General features: G+C 32.0%; 1 pseudogene; it reads right to left on the minus strand.

Annotated features, from left to right (window-relative positions):
- Positions 1-3,401: 3,401 nt before the first annotated feature.
- LOC126765655 (small nucleolar RNA U3) lies at positions 3,402-3,514 on the minus strand (annotated as a pseudogene).
- Positions 3,515-6,741: the final 3,227 nt, after the last annotated feature.

Genomic DNA, 6,741 nt, shown 5'->3' on the forward strand with positions numbered 1-6,741 from the left:
ATATTTTTATATATGTATAAATACGTATGTACATATACATACGTATATATTTTCACAATATGGAGAAAACGCGAAAAAGAAAATTAGCAGGCCGTAGTAAATTTTCGTAAATTCCCTTTGTTTGTCGATGTATGTATATGTACGTAAATATACAGATTTTATTCGTATATATTGTTAGACATATGTAATGAGTTAATGTTATATATAAAAGAGAAAGTTATACTCTTTGTACGTTATATATAAACATTTGTGGGATATATAATAAATATATGCGAGATATACGCAAGATAACCGCCGCGTTCGCACTTAAACTAGATAGACTTAGATAATAAATCTTTTGTTCGGTTAAACAATAAAATAGCTTTTAAGCCTCGCTTTAAGATTAAGAATTAAAAATGTATAAATATAAGTTCTTAAAGAAATAAAGAAGAGATTGAATCAGAACTTAATCACAGAAATAACGTTCGCTTTCATTGGGGTCCACGTGTCGGTGGATGTGGCTATTTTATATTTTTAATCTTTCCCTTGGTAGAGAAGTTAATTGGCGCCCAAAATGTGAGATGCTAACATTCTAGGGATGGCGATGGATTCCGAAAAAGATCGATTTTTAAATCGAATCGACCTGATGAATCGAAATCTAAAATATGGATTTCCAAAAAATCGATATTTTTTCCAATTTTCTATTACAATATAAGTATTAATCAATTTTATTAAAAATAAGACGAATGTTATAATTAACGATCTTTAATTAGTAAAGTCAGAGACTTCGATAATAACAATTATATTTATTACCATATCAAAGTATCAGATCCGATAGAACGAGACATTTATTTTCAAAATTTACAAGTTTTAGGTTACAAAGCAAATAGATAATTTAGCTTATAGTTCCCAATGCTTAATATTTAAACTTTTTAAAAACAACAGTCTGTCAAGTATACTGGGATCCAAGTTGTTTCGCTCATCACTTGCGATGTTTCCGGCAATTGAAAAAAGGCGCTCACAAGGGACAGATGATCCCACAATGCTCATATACATCATGGCTATTGAGTGAACGTGGTGATAAATAGAGTCTTTTTGTTCTTGCCAATAAAGTATAGGGTCATACTTCAAGTGCACAACTGCTTGCGATAAATAATGTTTGAATTCTTCATTTAAGCCTTGACTTTCCTGTGCAAGTGCATTGTACATAGAAAGTTGCTTTTTTACAAGCAACTTATGAAAATCCCAAATTCCTTTTTTCATATCATTATCTGTCCCTTCTATTCCGTCGACTTCCTCAATATTATTTTGTGGAAGTTGTTGCCGAGTATTATCTAAAATTGAAGTGTTGATTCTATTTCTTTAAGCCGTCCACAATTAAAATTCTAGTTTTAGCACCAATATCACTTGAAGTTTTAATTTTATTATATGTTTCAGTCAGGCAAGATACTATTGGTATTATTTTACTGGCTGTAACATAATCTTCTCCCGAAATTTTTTTTGTTATTACTGCTAATGGTCTTAATATATTTATAAGATCTTTTATGAATTCGAACTGCTGTGCAGTTAGCATTGCTGGCGCTTTAGGATACTTGAGTAATATAGGCGCAATTATTTCAGATAATTCAACAAATCGTTCGAATTGATAAAAAAACAGAATTCCATCTCATACACACAGACTGAATAAGCCCCAAAGGCTTTGTTCGGTGATCCTGAGCTTTCTTTAAAGAGTCAGCAGCATTTGTATTATGCTTAAAATATGTTGTTATATCTTTAACAGCTGTTAGTAAATTTTTAGCTTCTTTCAGTCCATCTTTAGTATCAAATGGTTTTGATGTTACTAAGTTTAAGGTGTCGGCAAAGCATGGTATGTGTTTAATTTTGCCATAAACATTTGTGACAGCTTTAACGATATTTGCGCCATTGTCCGTGATAAACGCTATTACTTTGTTATTTGTGATGCCCCAGTTTTTTGTCATATATATGTCTAAAATCATGTTATCAACAATCTAAAATAAAAAACCATAGTTATTTTGATTTATTGAACTATGAGTCTTATTTTTTTCAAACTCAACAAATTGGAAAATAAAGAATCTGGTATAAGAAATACAGCACTAACTTGTTCATTTCCTTCACCATTTCGTGCATTATCACATTTACTACCACCAGCACTTTCACTCTCACTCTTCTTTTTGAGACTTACAGTGTTAATTGTTGGATGTCGTCTTAGTAAATGATTACGCAAGTTTGTTGTGTTTCCCTTAGTTTTTACTTCCTGGTGACAATATTTGCATGTGCCTCCTAAGTACTTTTTTTGAAATGATTCCATAGATCACTTTTACCCGACATGCTGAAAAATACTTTAGTTTCTCATTAAACTTTATAAACAATGAAACTTAGTAACTAGTTATATACTAGCTTTGAGTGATATTTAAAATCCTATTAGCAATAATTAGCATCAATTCTTATTCCCATTAGCATCAAATATTATCCCATCCCTCACCCGACGGTCTTACCTAGCAGCACTTTTACTTACGAGAAAAAACTATGTATATTATGAATACGTAAGTTGATTAAAATAAAATTCGAGTAAAATCGGTAGTTTATGTAAATAAAAAATGATGGGAGCTTTATTATTTTTTATGTATACAAAACAAAAAGGTGAGTGGAGTCCCTACGCGCGGATGAAGTTATACTTCTTAGTGATATTCCAAGAAATGCATATCATTTTGTATGAAAGAAAACTAGAATACAAACATACATATGCGTACACATATGATTATGTCACCAACAAAAAATTGATCTTCACAAGTCAATATGGCAGCCAAATTGGCGAAGAACAAGTGTAGTAAATTTTACAACAAAAACGATTTCATTCATAAACGCAGGCGCAAATTCCACAAGCGATCTCGCTTCATTCATAAAAACAGAGGCCGTAACATCTCCCCGAGCATGCCTTTGCCAACAAGTCGTCTTTTCGCGACGATGGCAAAAGCTAAAAATCATAAATTGCACAACTTTCTGGTGCTTCTCGCAAAAATCTGCGTCGATATGTATTCACGATCATACGTATACATACATACATATATACGCATGTTTGTAGGCAAAGCTGCTACAGCGGCAAGGGGTGACAATCGGCGGCCATTACTTTACTTATGCCATAGAAATTCTATTTCTACGAATATGGAAATGACAACGAAATAATGCAAATATGCATATTTCTAAAGGTCATTAATTTCTTTGAAGAAATGAAAGGAATGAATGATCCTGAGAAGTATAGTCTTAATTTTTCAACGGCCAACGCAGAGCATTTCAACCAAACGGAATTTATTCATTAAAATCACCACTCAATAAGCGGACGATTTTCGAAGAAACATCATTTCTAATATGCCACAAGACAAAATTAGAAATGAACTTCTTAAACCTCACGCTGTCAGATAAAACGATATATGTATGTACCTCATCATCGCGGGTCGATTTCCAAAAAATGTAAATGAAGACTAACTACAGAAATGATCCTGTAAAGTATAGCCTTAATTTTTCAACGGGCAACGCAGAGTATTTTAACCAAAATATACGCAAAATAGTTGAGAATTCGCAGAAATGAAAGACAAACGAAAGAAAAAGAAGCATAACTTCAATAATGCACAAGCATGCAAACATACATATGCGTAGCAGCAGCAAGGAAAGAGGTAACAATCGGCGATCCATTGTATATTTCTTTCATGACGAGCACGTAGGTCGAGTCCCAACAGAACTTATTTTTAATTGAATATGTCACCAACCAAAAATTGAAACATTGTTCTACAAAAACAATAACAGCATAAGCATGGCAACATTGTGTTGTTGGTAGAAAAGCCGAGCTGTGCCGAAAGAAACGAGCAAACGATCGCCGATTGTCACCGCTTCGCTTGCTGCTCGAACATCTTTGCAGACAAGGTTGCGTAGATTCATATTGAGCAAGGTTGCGCAACCTGAATCTATCGCAACCTTTTCCGAACTCGTATAATAAGTATAACTTCAAAAATTTTTAGGTTATATAGATGAACGGACATGAAGTAATAGTAAAGTATGAACATTTCCAACAATTGGGAATTCCACATATTACTTATTAGTTATTTCAACGCTCTTTTGTAATTATTCATATGCACAAGTAAATTTAAATGACTTACATATATGGTTAGATTTAATGATCACAAATAACAGAACAAACTGAAATGTATAGCATCAAATAAAAATAAGGAGCGCTTTACTCTCAATTAGTTATTATTTCGCAACAAACACTACATAAAAATCTGTATTTATTTCGTTGCTCACAGTATGTTTAATAAATAGTCACTTAGTCAAAAAACGAACAAACAACAAACAAATTAATCGAATGATGTGATGACGCAATCACAGAACAGATAAAAAAAAGTCATAGATCATAAACGTAACTTTTTTCTATTGAAGAGAAGTGAGGCGAAGGAAACTAAACACACAGCCATCTCGTGAGTTTTTGAGTAATTAACCGGCAGCACTCTTGTAATACGGGCACCTACAACTAATTGTATGGTTAATACAAAAACAAAAAAAATCGAATGTCGATTTTAAAGGGTGATGTATCGATCCAATGAATCGATCCAGTACTACATATCAATTTAAAAAATCGATTTTATCAGCTCGAAAAATCGATTTTTCGATTAATCGATCTCAGATCGCCATCTCTATAACAATCCACAACAAACATAGAATCAAAATTATTTATGAAAAAGCAATTGGGGAAAGAAACAAATTAAAACCCAGATATAAAAGACACCAAATTAAGGAAAATTTGAGGAATAAAAATTATTCATACAGATAATATAAAATCATAATTACTTATAGGTTTCCAATATGATTATTTTAGCCATCATCAGCCATTGATGTCATAGACTGTACCCGACAAGACTACCTACTTATTGAAAATGGAGATGTTTCCATTTACGAGGAGTACGGGAACTTATTTCACATTAATAATTTATCTTATTTTGAAAATATAATAACAGATGAAAATAGAAATTTTTACAATAATCACTAACATAAACATGACATCCTAAGATTTATTACACAGGAAACAGAATCTGAAATTTTGGTAATTGAAACTTTTTTAGAACAATTGACACAACACCAAGTTAGACAAAAAAGGGGTATAAATGAATGAGGAACACTTTTGAAATAGATAGCTGGAACAATTGGACAAACTAGTTATGAATAACAATAATCAATTCACAACAAATTCTGAAATTAAAAATAACAGAATATCAGTTAACTCTAAATAATATTAAAGGTGATACCTCCACTAAAACAATAAAAAGAAATCAATTTATTATTCATGAACTATAAAACATAATAATACAATAACATTTGGTAAAATTGGAATTTTAAATTCAACTATTTTGCATTTAGAAGAATTAAAAAACATAACAAACCACCAGCACGGATTTATGATAATTACAGACTTAATGGACATTTCTAATTTTAAGATATTACAAAATAAAGATGTAGTTGTTATACTTGTATATATTAATATTTTTTGAACGAAGAAAACGAAGAACTCTAATCTAGTAAAAGCATTAGAGTGTTGAACCAAAACCTTCTAGTATGAATGTTGATCAATTATACGAATCCGCTGAAGATGAGCTAGCTAAATAGACTGAGTGGATACCGCCCACCTCCTCTTATACTAAACGATGTAAAGGATTTTAATAAATTACATTCTAATGTTGCAGATCTAATAAATAACAACTTTTTAATTAAGCTTCTGACCAACAGCGCCTTCAAACTTAATGTCTTCGATGCAAATAATTATCGCACAATAAAAAAATGCGTATCTATTGAAAATTTACCTTGGTTTAGCTACGAGAGTAAACATAATAACCAATAAAGGTAATGTTAAAAAATGTACACCACTCATGCGATACACAATCCATTTTAAATGATCTAAAATTGCAGGGTTTTAATGTCTTAGATGCAACTAATAAGCTTAAATGGGAGACTAAAGAACCGCTACAAATATTTTTAGTAGTATTTGATGCTACCGAAACATTAAGAAAAATCACCAGATCAAAACCATTCTTAGTACGGTTGTCAATGTTGAGTCTATTAAAGCATCTAAATTTATTCCAAAGTGCAAAAACTGTCAAGCTTTTGGACATACAAAAAACTTCTGTGGTAAGCCATCGAGGTGTGTGAAATGTGGATGCAAATATCGTACTATTGAATGGAGAAAAGCTGAAAAAGATCCTGCTAAATGTTGTAACGGCATCGATTCTCATCCTGCAAGCTACCGTGGTTGTGTCGTCGCAAAAGAACTGCAAAAACTTAGAGATAAAAAGAATGCTAATTCAGTTGAGGAGAATGCCAATGTTCGGACGAACAAACCCGTTGTGAACACAGGAGAAGTAAAATCCCTTTCTTCCGTTGCTAAGGTTTCCTTTGCGCAAGTGGCTAAGCAAGGTCATACAAATACAATTAAAAAAGGAGTCCGTTAACCCAAATTTTGGGTAAACTAAATGAGCAAGAGGAACTATTTAAGTTCTTTAATCAGCAGCTCAACGCTCTTGAGTACCATCTACAATTTATTGATGAACAGTAAATCTTTGAGAATAAAGCTATGGAACGCTAATGGTCTTTCCAAAAGTTAATATGAATTAGAAGATATTCTACACGACAGAAATATTGATATATGTCTACTGTCTGAAACGCATTTTACGAACCATTCTTTTTATAAATTTAAAAATT

The sequence above is a fragment of the Bactrocera neohumeralis genome, unplaced genomic scaffold (genome assembly GCF_024586455.1).
Source record: "Bactrocera neohumeralis isolate Rockhampton unplaced genomic scaffold, APGP_CSIRO_Bneo_wtdbg2-racon-allhic-juicebox.fasta_v2 cluster10, whole genome shotgun sequence".
In the NCBI taxonomy this organism is placed as follows: domain Eukaryota; kingdom Metazoa; phylum Arthropoda; class Insecta; order Diptera; family Tephritidae; genus Bactrocera; species Bactrocera neohumeralis.